This window comes from Contarinia nasturtii, unplaced genomic scaffold (assembly GCF_009176525.2).
Source record: "Contarinia nasturtii isolate CC-2019 unplaced genomic scaffold, AAFC_CNas_1.1 Cnas_scaffold_1435, whole genome shotgun sequence".
NCBI classification, from domain to species: domain Eukaryota; kingdom Metazoa; phylum Arthropoda; class Insecta; order Diptera; family Cecidomyiidae; genus Contarinia; species Contarinia nasturtii.
Genome location: NW_022198772.1, coordinates 145,238 through 158,398, shown reverse-complemented (window position 1 = coordinate 158,398; position 13,161 = coordinate 145,238). Strand labels below are relative to the sequence as shown.

Sequence of the window (13,161 nt, the reverse complement as noted above, 5' to 3'; positions counted from 1 at the left end):
GAAGAAGAAGAAGAAGAAGAAGAAGAAGAAGAAGAAGAAGAAGAAGATGCGGGGGGTTACTATACAAGTAGTATACATCAATCAATCGTCCGCCGGAGACTTTTAAAAATTGTCAAGAGCAAACGATAGTATCGAATATAATATAACGCGCGCGTGTGTGTTTGTGTTTTATGATTGCAGCAGGAAGCCTTCTTAATTACTATTATTTTACATATTATAATTATACTGTCATTACTCCTATATGTACTAACTATAAGTTTATTTAATTTATAATGTTGTTGAGAATTTCGGAACGATGTGGCGATGGTCGTCGCGTCGGATGAGAGAATATGCATAGGTACGAAAAACAAAAATGCACCAATTGAATTTCAATTGTAATACTCGTAGGTACTATACCATTTTGCTTCTCTTCTCTTGCTTATTTATTAATGGAAAATTCAACAACAACAACAAAAAAAAAACTGCGCGATGGTGGTACACCATGGTGTTGGGACACTGAGTTACTCTACTATTATTACATATATCTTATATCTATAATCTTGTATACCTATGCAGTGTGGCGGAGAATAATACAATAACTTGATACTATAATGTTTTTTTTTTTTTTTTTTTTTTTTAAAAAAAAAGTGCTGCTCCTCCGAAACGATTAGTTATATATTATGCGGCATATTAGACACAGACAAAACAAATAACACAGTTCTCCACCCAAAATGAAAGTTCGTGCCCACGAGAAGTTTATATTTATATTTCGCCCCATCTAGTACGCCATGAACTGAGAACAACCACCTCATACTTGGTGTGGTCAAATTGATTCAGATAGAAAAAAAAAATTGAGCTTAACCACCGAAATTCTTGTCGGACCCATTTTGGTCATATTTTCATGCATTTTCAATATAATTTAACTTACTATAAATCATCTAAAAATAGGCTATCTTATGGTAATTTTCATCGCTGATTACTGAAATGGCCTTAAATTTGCGATTCAAAGTCATTTGAGGCGTCAAAAGTGATTTTTTTTTTTTGACAAAAATTACCAATTTTTTGAACTAGTTGTGATATTTTATGATATATTCTATCGATTTCAGCATAAAATTTATGATTTAAAACCAATTGACAATATCTGGTGTAATACAAGCAATATAATAATGAGTGACTAACCTTTTTTTCGTTGCTGCTGTTTTATTATTCTTGTTGTTGTTGTTGTTGTTGTGCGATCGAATTGCTGTTGATGGACGACGACGCACTTGCTCTGTAGCATTTTTCTTCTGCTGTTGATAATTGGCCTGTTGTAATTTGAACAATGGAATATTACTTTCACTGTCGCTGTTTTCAGTTTTGGTTTTGGTTTCGATGTCGAATTCGATTTCGTTGGCATATTGTTGATAGTGGTGATCCTGATCGGTGTTGTTGCTGCTGCTGCTGCTGTGGAAAAAAAAAGTTATTTTTTTTTTAATATTAAAAATTACAATTAAATTTATTTCTGTAATTATGTAGGTGGTGCATTGGGAAAATGGCGTGTTCAAAGTGAAAGAAGAAAAAATCGGAGAGAGAGAGATAAGCAAATTTATGTTGATTGTCCAACTGCGATATAGGTATACAATATGTGTATCTATTTATTATTATTAGATATACTAAGTATATATTTTTAGATTTAGATACTATATATATATATATATATATATATATATTAGGGTGGGTCAATTTGTAGGGGGCCGAAAAAGTTGATGTAGCGTACCCCCTCACGGTGTTCTATGGATCATTTTAAGAATTTTTAAGAAGAAAAGAGCCAGCGGTTTTTTCTCCATAGATTTTTTCCAAAATATTTGAAAATCGACTTAGATGTTGTATGAAAAAGACAAAAAAATATTATTTTTTCTCTAGCCAAATGTGTATGCGGGGGTTTTTTTGGTTACGAGTAAGCCGAATCTGGCCTTTGTTTTGTGATACAATCACGTTGAAATACACTTTCCCTACAAAAATTTACTTTTTTTTGCCAAAAATCCCATCATTGTGTACTAATAATGCCACATGTATTCAAAGTTTATAGGTTTTTTGTGGCTAGAAACATTTTTAGCGTAATAATAATGCAATTAAATCTTGTATTTATAGTCATTTGAACGTTCCGGTTAGTTTGAATATCGAGAATTTCATAGAAATCAAGAGAAAATGAACGAATGATCAAAAAGTGTTCACAAAATGATTTACATTCAAAGGAAATAAATCAACTTTTCAAACTGTTCTTACTGCTCAATTCGATTCATTTCCATCCAATAAGCAATTCTAATGTCACTTGGAAATAATCTGAATCGATTTTTATACAGCCATTTTTAGACTGATTTGCATTGCATGTACATATGTTTTTAACTCGCAATATCTCGAATGCACACTTTTTAAGTTCATTTTCATTGTTTGTGAATGTATATTGGAGGGTTTTTTGACCCGAAAAACTTGAATTTGACATTTATTTTGTGATTGAATGAATTTCAGACACGATCGGATTGGCCGAACTAACATATTGATGTAGTCCGACAGGTCCACGAGATTTTCGGATCATGCAAATATGCATTGTTTAATCAGGTTCAATTGGTGTCATTTGTTTTAATTGTTTTATTTTTTTATTAGCTTTTAGGCTAATTTTTGTCCGCTGATTTTGAATATGATCTTAGATTTTCTAATTTGATATCATTCGATCGAACAAAAATCCATTTTTTAACGAATATTTCCAAAAAATGGCCGAAAATTGATTTTTTGTATGAAAAATTTATTTGTTTCACTTCCGATTTTGCTAAAACTTTAACCATATCAAATACAAATAGTCTACAAATAGTCTACGATTGTAATTCGTTTCAATTTCAATTGCAATCGACAACACTATCATCGGCCACAAAAAAGTTATCCCTGCCGGAATATAATCGAAACTAAAAAAAATTGTGGATGAAAAAACACCGACCTATTTGCGATACAGAGGACTATGCAATCGCTCGAAACATCTTTGTTCGTTGGTTTCCACAACAATACATTAAGTATAAATTGCATGGTAATTGTTTTTCTAAATCAATTGAATCAATCAATGGAAAATTAATTTTCCACCAACTATACCCGGCCTGATCAATCAATGACTCACACTCAATTGCACGCTTTATATTCATCTTATTATTAAGTCCATGGAACACGATAAATGGTTCGGAGACAGATTGGTTCATCTTTAGACACATGCAAAATTTGTTTTGATAAACGTGCCGTGTGCATATTGGATTGATATTTTTGTTTTTATTTATGTAGCGCAATAAACGCCTGTAAGACACATTGGTGTATATGGTTGGAAAGGCCTTGGGCCATATTTATAGTAGATCAAGAAAAAATATAAAAGTTTGAAAATCGTTCCAACTGTCTCTTTCAAAATATGGTAAAAGTCCATTTCAAAGAAAATGGGTCAAAATTCAGTTCTACGGCCATAGATGGCACTAAATGAGGTCGTTGATACCTTATTCTAATAACGACCATCTCTAACCATCGAAATCGATCAATCCGTTCGAAAAAATCATCAAGAAATATAAATTCGTCTAATTAGACGTCATTTTTTTTTTGAAAGAGTCGATTTTGCTAGTGAACAAACAATCAGTAATGTACTTATATTCAAAGATCCACAAAGAATTATTGCTGATGAGTCTATGAGTGTTTTGAGAGCGATGCTTCAATATTAAAATCAGGTCTTTTAAGGATGATATCCAATTTACTGGGTAATTTTTATTTTAAAATGCGATCTACTCTTTTGTAAGACAAATTATTTGCAGCGTGAGCTGTAATTTAAAAATTCTGTGACTGTTTCGGCATTTTGACGCATATCGAACTTACAGCAGTGTGTGTTAATGTATATTGGACAAAGCGTAAGTTCGTATAAATTCTCATAAGAAGCGTGCGATTTCATAAGTTCGTCTAAGTTCTTGTAGGTTTTTCGTACAATTCCAATAGCTTTCGTCGAACTTATAAGTAGTCATTTTCCCCTTTAGATGCGATTAGTCGTCACAAATGAAATTGAAAAGAAATCCACAAAACTGTTAGTATATAAATGGCCATTATATTTCATACGGTCGCTTTGGGACCTAACTAGACTTTTGGCATAACCAGGACATATGCATATTCGTTTGAAAGTTTTTTGAAGTAAGCTCTCGAATGGTACCAATTGCGAATTAAAAATTTCTGCAACATTTTAAATATATACAAATGTACATATATTAAGTTTATATTCACAGTACAGTACACAGAAAATATATCTATCAACTAATACATAGGGACATATTTTTCGTCACAAAATTGATATCAGATTTTTTTTTGTTTCGTCACTTATTCTTCACCGATCGATAAAGGTTTTTTTATTTGATAGTCTACATACATTAAGTTTATTATTATTATTATCAATGTAGTGTCTATAAATAAACATATAAATATTAATATTATATATTCATTTCGGTATATAGGGAAAGAAATTTTCGGAAACAGTACGGATGTAAGTTCCTTTTTTATTTATTTCATTTTGAAAAATTGAAAAAAATATTTTTACATTAAAAATTATTTTAATTAATTATTATTTAGGTAAGTTGAAATTTTTAAATTTTATATTTATACAATTATATTATTAATTGTTATTGTTTAAATAATTTATTTTTAAAAAAAATTACCAAATAATTTTTTTCGAAAATATTTAAATTTTATCTTTATACAATTATATTATTAATTGTTATTTTTTAAATAATTTTTTTTTAAAAATTTAAATTTTATATTTATTCAATTGTATTGGTAATTGTTATTTTTTAAATATATTTTTTAATTTTTTTTCCAAATAATTTATTTTAAAAATATTTAAATTTTATATTTATTCAATTATATCATTAATTGTTTTTTTTTTTTTTTTTTTTTTTGGCACGAGAAACCCGAATCTGATGTTATTCATTTGTGCGATGCAATCAATTTTTCACAGACTTTTCACACAAATCAATTCTTCACATTTCGTAAGATGAACTTTTCCGTGAACTGTGTGTGATCCACAACGCATGCATTTGGGTTACAAATCTTTTACCGTAAATATATGTAATTCACAAGAAAACTGAATTTGACATTAGCGTTTTACGACAAAAATATAATTTTCGAAGCACTTTTCATACGAAAAACTACTAAAAATGAGAATTTTTATATCGCACCCATGCCCCCATCACACATTTGTATAGGTACATATTCGGAACGTTTGCTTTCATTGCATCAGCATGAAGTCAAAGTTTTTTTTTAAAAAAAAGGAGAGAATTTCTGCAACGTTTTAAATATACTTACAAATGTATATGTATTAAGTTTATATACACAGTACAGTACAAAGGAAATTCATCTACCAACTTGATACATATTTTTCGTCACAAAATTGATATCAGAAATTTTGTGTTTCAAATTTTTGGTTTCAACATTATGTATTTTGATCAACACACGTTCATATTCCACACTTGAAATTGACAAAAACTCTTTTACTCTTCTTCTTCTTCTTCTTTTTCATTTTGTGTCCCGCTTATTAATTAATGCACCAGAACAAATAAAAACGTTGAAAGTGATATTTTAGATGTTGTCTCTATATTTGAAAGAAAAAAATATTGAAGAGAAGCCAAATTGTTGTTGTCACAAAATTAAAATGTACCACCAACCAATAGCACGCTATTCATATTGAACTATCAATAGTATTATTGATATATCACTAGCATCAATCTACGGCCACCTGAGAAACACACATCCACAAGTTCGATTGGTGGCTAATAATAAAGCTAAGTAAGTATATACCGTTGGAAAGAAGAGGTCTTCAAGAGCAATCATATACAATAAATACAGCCATCAGTGTTCAATTGCTCTACGAATCCAGTTAATTTAAGATTAAATTTAAATTAAGAGATTTTGTATGTTTGCTATATTTATTGGTTTATGAATGAAACGATTATTATTATACGAGAAAAGTTAAGTTGTAGTTTTAATAATATAATATAATAATAATGTTTATTCACCGCCAAAACTGGCTGAATCATAGTTTGTGTTTGTACATAATTTTTATACATGTATTGGTGGGAAAAAGGTATGATCATGATGGATGCCATCTGATCTCCGTTAAAAACCACATCTTTTAAATAATAGAGTATAAATCAATTTTCAGTTTTGTAATGCAGAAAATAAATAAATAAATAAACAGATATGAGTAAGATACATTCAAATTGCACCCGAATACAATGAGTCAAAAAAACCAAATAAGTATGAAAAATATCACATTGAATCACATTAGATCATTCATGAATACAGTATTATGATTAGACACCAATGAAAAGTTAGAAAAATGTTCATCGCTTAAAGCTAAAAGTCGATTTCTGAATGTTGATCTCTTTGGTTGCGTATTGAATAGTTCGTGGACTTTATTTGTCATTTTGCACATTTGATTGAGTGGTACAGCGATGGATTGATACGTAATAGTTTGTCGTTTATTTTGATATACTCGACACTTCGCAAATTTCGTTCGTTTTGATTGCGAGAGATTTCTGTTTTCAGTGATGTGGGCAGTGAATGTTATTATTATGCAGCAAGTCGAATATAAATAATATTGATGCATTTATACGCGGCGCCTTTGAAGTGTGACTGCATATTGAGTTTCTTCAGACGAGTGCTGTACGAAGAAATTTTAAAGTCATTTGAAATGTTTGGATATTCTTTGAGTGCAAACATTGTAAAATTGACGCAAGCACGATTCAATTTTATCTTTTGTGTATGCCATGATATGGAAGCCATACTACTAAACTGCCATATATTCTAAGATCGATTGAACAAGAGCACAGAGTAAAGAGTTAAATATTATTTGATTATGAATTTATTTTGGTTTTTTTTTTGCATATATACATAAGACATTTTGCTTAAAACTTTGTATGTACTGAGCGTACATGTATATAGTGTGTGTGTGTACAGTTAGTTACTCATATAATACACAGGAAGTGATTTTAGCGGATTTTTCAAATTTAACAAAAATTAATCAAATAGCTATTACTATCAACTATAGTTGCGTAGGTTTACACACACACCTCTACGTACCATATTCTCTCTACACTAGGCATATACATATTGCAGAAAACAGAAAAGTAAAAATTCCATCAACATTCCATAGCGACATTTACATTATAACATCAATTGAAATCAAGATCACAATGCGCGTTTAAAAAAAGAAAGAAAGAAAGAAAGAAAGAGATATGCCACCAATATGTTGATATAAAACACATCGTGTGTTTTTGACTGACACGTATACGTCACTGTCTCGCTCAAGCAATGTGCTGTGTACATATACATATAGTTTGTGCCACAACCACAATCTCATCAATCATTTTCCATGAAAAAAGGATGCGACGCCATTAATACATCAGATATAGAACATTCAAAGTAAGAAAAACACGAGTCTCAATGACAATACTTTGTCACATTTATTTCTTTGCGACGAACTTTTTTATCTAGCGAAAAATTTCTAAAAAGTATTCCACATAATTTATAGATTTTCATCGATTTTTTTACAAATAAATTTTGTTGATATATAATTATTATAATTAGCAGTATCCTACAGAACTAAATTCAATCCATTTTGAGGTGAATAAGGAAGGTATGCCTATGCATATATATAGTATACACGATCGTCAAAAACCAAAACCAAAACCAAAACCAAAAAAAAATGTCCACAAAAAGTTTTTTTTTTTTTTGGAAAATATTTTTGTTTTTATCATTGCGCTGTGTAATAAAGTTGTTGTGGACGGTGCGCCATTTATTATACTAATACTTTTTTTTCTGATTTGCAAAGCACACAATTTTAGTTTTTAAAATCACAAATACAGGGTGCGCCATAATAACTGTCCCTTTTATTTCTAGCCAAAAAATACAGAAATTTGAATCAAATCGAGATATAATTTTATTCGATATAAGAATGAGGTATAGAGATTATGATTCAGCCTTTGACTTTAATTCTTTCCAACTTTCCTCGGATTACCAAACGCAAACGTTTCGAAAACGATTGACACGCGGCACGCACCATATCCATGGGAATTTCGTTCCAAATTTTTATTATTTTCTTTTTGAATGCATCCAAAGTGGTTCGTTTCGTAATTTTCAGATCATTGAGCTTCGACGACATGTATCCCCAAGCGAAAAAATCGAGCGGGTTCAAGTCAGGAGACGATGGCGGCCATGAGTCTCTGTCAATGAAATCAGGAAAATTCGTGCGTAGCCATTGTTGTGTCGTATTTGCATGATGTGCGGGTGCACCATCTTGTTGAAATACCCATGGTTCACCTCTGAATAGTCTTTGAGACTGTTGCAATAAGTTTTTACGCAAAATTTCTCGAATATATACTCTGGCATTGATTTTTACGCCTTCTTCGACGAAAACCAGTGAACATTTGTGGTCGGCCGACATGGCGGCCCAAACCATCAATTGTGGAACATTTTGAAATCGTTCGATGGTTTTTTCTATCTTCGGGAATATCAAGGATTGATGTTGCGTACACACGATCATTTTGTGAATTGAGGCTTGGCTGTGAAAGGAACAACTTTTCATCTGAAGAAACAATGTTTGAGTTTGCGTGCCGGCGCAACAACTCTTTGCATGTTTGCTTTCTGGCTTGTTTATTTTTGATTGTGAGACCATGTCGTCGACATTTTTTGAATGGATTCATATTCAGGTCTTCTGCCAAAACTCGTCGCATTGAAGTTTTACTGATTTTGTGCTCATGAGCCAACTTTCGTCCACTTCTTCGAGGTTCTCGGCGAATTTTCTCTCTCACACGTTTGATGAGATTTTTGGCACGAACAGATCTTTTTCGTCCAGTTTTCTTTAATATATCAACGCTGCTCCGTTCTTTGTATCGTTTTATTGTGCGCTTTACAAATTTCAAGTTGATATTTTCATTTTGTAGCTGTTGAAGAATATCAATTTGTCTCAAGCCCCGTTTGTGCAAATTTAGTACCAGTTGACGTTTCACATCCATTCTTATTGCAAGCTAAACAAACACTGTACATAAATGCGCAGTATCATTAGAGTTAGAGTAAACACCAATAAACATAACGGTAAACGACAGAGTGAATCGCAAGACATTTGAGTATTAAAACAAACGATTGAAAAAAAGGGACAGTTATTATGACGCACCCTGTATACTAACTATTAGTTTTCAAACGAATGCCATCGATTATAAACCATATAACCATTTGATTGATAATAACTAATAAAGCAAATTAATATGTATAAGGTTTAACTTTTACATTTCAAACACTAAATTTTCGAATAAATGACACACTCTTAAGACACGATCCACGCATTCACACATCAGAGAATAGCTCCAACCATATACAAACACACGCCTCCATTATTATCAAACGTTCGGTGGTTGTGTCGACGTATGTATCTCTATCATTTAGCCCTTATAGTAACTACATATATAGTGTGTAGTGCTCTAAACATTATTCTATAATTTTTGATTTTTGTTTATTGTAAGCGCAATAAAACGCCTGAAATGTGTTGGTGCAAAAACTTTCTACTCGCACATAGTGTTATGACTTTATTACAATATAATATTTATACCTACAATTATAATAATTGTCGAGTTTAAGAATAAAATTGATTTTTCTTACATTTGGAAATTTAAACGTTTATGTAATAATAATAATCAATATACATATTTTTGTAAGAAATGTTAAATTTCTTGTTCTATTTTGGTATTCTCCTATTCTCAGTGCTATTCTCTGTGCAGAGCCAATAAAAGTCAATATTGTGTCATGGATCGTCCACAAACAAAGCTAAAATTATCCCATCCAGTCGGTCGAGATGGTGGTGATGGTGGTGGTGGTGGTGGTGGTGATGGTGGTGGTGGTGATGGTGGTAGTGAAGATGCTGACGCTGGTTCATCAAATGTGGAATCATCACCAAAAATATTCAAGCTAAGCATTGATTGTTTCGATGAAATATTTGAATATTTGTCACTGAAAGATTTACATTCATTTGGACAAACATGCAAGCGGATGAACAAAGTGGCCGGCGAATATTTTAAACAAAATTATTCATCGATTTCCACATGGTGCACGAGAGACGGAATTCGAACGTATTATTCGGACAACGATGGAATCAACTGGGATCGAATTAAAATATCAAACTTTAGCCCGTTTATATCAAGCATTTCAATTGGAGATGATGCTCTCAGTTATATTCAAAGTCATGTCAATGAATTTGATTCAATTAAACGCATTTCTCTCGACTATTTAAAAATTGACAACGAAACAATTTTATTTATCAAACAATTGTTATTGGGCCAATTAGAAATGGTGCAACTCTACAAATGTTCGATTGACGGTGATATTTACCATTTGATGTTGCAACACTGTGGAATCTTAAAGCATCTATGTATTCGAGAGTGCAAATTCAATGGCCAATGTTCGATCGATAAATACAAGACATTGGCACATACATATCCCAAGCTTGAACATTTGCAAATTTACAATCAACATGGATTTACTGGTCAATTTAAAGAACTATCGACATTTTTTGAGCGTAATCCAAATGTCCATCGATTTTCAACTGGGTTTGATTTGTTTTGGATCAATCGTAACATATTTTTAAATTCCAAAACTATGTTGGATGTATTGGTGCTCGGCGGCGGCGGCTCAATTAGTCTACTTCGGACCAATTTGCAAGAGTATCAAAAATTATTAAACCAACTGCATGACCAAGGCTTTTACAAACGAATCCACATTGAAATTGATTATGTAGACATGGATTTATGTACGTTTTTGGTTTCGCTCAAAGGGATTGTGGCATCGTTGGCCATTAAAAGGTTTGACAACAACAACATCTACAATAATACTATATCACAATTGACCAATTTGAGAGAACTAACGATCGGTTTATGGTATGAATCGAATGTCGCTGATATGCAGCTGTTGGCAAACGGTCTTGTGAAACTTGAACGTCTTTACATTGAAAATTATAAAAGTGTCGATTGGATTTTGCCATTCATTCGTTGCTCGTCAAAGTTGAACAAAATTAACGTACAATCATCATCACAAAACGATGGTGCTATGAATTTGAAAATGTTGAATGAAGAACGCATCAAATTGGCCGGAGTAGCACGAAAATTATTGATTTATGCAACCGACGATATTTTCTTGCCCACCAAATGGACGACGACGACGACGACGACCAAAAACGGCAACACCAATTTGAACTTTATCGAGATTCGACGTTTGGCCTCGTACGAATGGGACTAAAATACTTACGAGTAGTATACGACTAGTCGTAATCCCAAAAAAAAACAATCATTTTTTTTTCTTGTTTTTTAATAATTTTTTTCAAAACTCTTGTTATACATATATCTAAATAAATAATATATAAATACGCGCTCAAAAAAAAAAAACACACACACATTTTTGAATAAATTGAAATATATATATGTATTATGTATATATTTTATATTGTATATTTTTTTTTCTCAGTAGGATTTAACATAAAATTTAAGATTTAGCCTTTGGATTTGATTCTTGCACCACCATTTTTGTTTTGTTTGATTATTACCAGCTTCAGAAACGTGGTTGAAAACGAGTCGCACGCGGCACACATTTCATTCATGGGAATATCGTTCCAAATTTTGACGATTTTCTTTTTTTGTGAATTTGTTCAGATTGGTAACCTTTGTAATCTTTAGACTATTGATTGAGCTTCGATGTCATGTAGCCCCAAGCCACCCCAAGCCGCCCCAAGCAAAAAAAAAAATGCAATGGGTTTAAATCGGGAGACGATGGCGGCCATGAAATCGGCCAAATTTGTTCGTAACCACTGTTGCAGCACTGTTTTTTTTAGTGCGGTGTACAGGCGGTGCGCGCCATCCTGCTGAAACACCCATGACATGGTTCGTTTCGAAACAATCTTTTAGCTTGTGGCAACAGAATTTTGCACAATATTTATTCGTTTATAAAATCTAGCTTTTATTTTTACGTCTTTTTGCTATGAAAACCAGTGGAAATTTTTCAACGGTTTTTTTTTATTCGTATTCAGGAATGTCTACTGCAGACACTGCGCAGTGCGTACACACGATCATTTTGTGCATTAAGAGCTTTGGCTGTAGCAAAAACAACTTTTCATCCGAAAAAAAAAAACGATATTTGAATTGGCGTGACAGCCGGCGCAACAGTTCTTTGCATTTTTGTTTGTTTTTTTTTTTGGCTTGCATATTTTTGATCGTAAGATCACCATGTCGACGGGTTTTTTTTTTTTTGGAAAGGTGTCGTGTTTTTAAAGGAAAGTACGCATACTTAATTTTTTATTGTAATAAATCAAATGGAGAGAATTCTAGAGAAGCTCATACTAAATACAATGTTCCACACACAAAAGTCCATGGAATTTTTGTCCCGAAATTGAACGTCGTGTTCATCCAATAGCCAAACTATATGCGAACAAAAAAAAAGAAAGAAGAAAGCACACAGAAGAAGCGAAAACGTTCATCTCAATAAAAAGCGCCAACCAAAAAAAGCGAACGTGTGGATTTCTGCATGACCTGCATGGAAAACCTGCCAGCCAGCCAGCCAAATTCAACCAAAAAACATAACTCAATCGAATGCAACAAGTGCCAGTCAGCCAGCCAGCCAAGCGGCGGCGGCCATTTCATTCAAAGTGCGTTGAAACATTTAACCGGAAGCTATTTCACGTGCCAATATTTCGCAAAAACTCGGCATTGCCTGAATCTGTTTGACGAAAATTAATGAAATTTCGATGTTTTTTTGTTTCTCTTTTTCATGTTTGAGGTGCAGCGGTGAGGTGTTTGTTCTCTTTTTCATGTTTGAGGGTTCTGATAAAAAAAAAAATAAACAAAATCTAAAACACTTGATACTGGTTTTATTTTCATTAATTACACCAATTTTCTCAAAACTAGTATGTAGTTCATCATCTAGAATAATAATAATAAAGAAGAAAATTGGTAAACTAAGCTTAATCTGATCACATTGTGTTATAATAATTCCACATAATGTGTTCGGTGTTCGTGAAACTCTAAAGTAGCAAGCATAGCTACTTTGGTGTATGTGCGTGTGTGTGTGTACCGTACCACTGGAAACAATCGTCATCCATTCAAT

At 32.3% G+C, this 13,161-nt stretch overlaps 1 protein-coding gene across 3 annotated transcripts in view; it reads right to left on the bottom strand.

Moving 5' to 3' along the window:
• LOC116346158 (facilitated trehalose transporter Tret1-2 homolog) overlaps positions 1-13,161 on the bottom strand; it is a 19,980-nt gene that overhangs the window by 5,326 nt on the left and 1,493 nt on the right. The gene's annotated exons all lie outside the window — the stretch shown is intronic.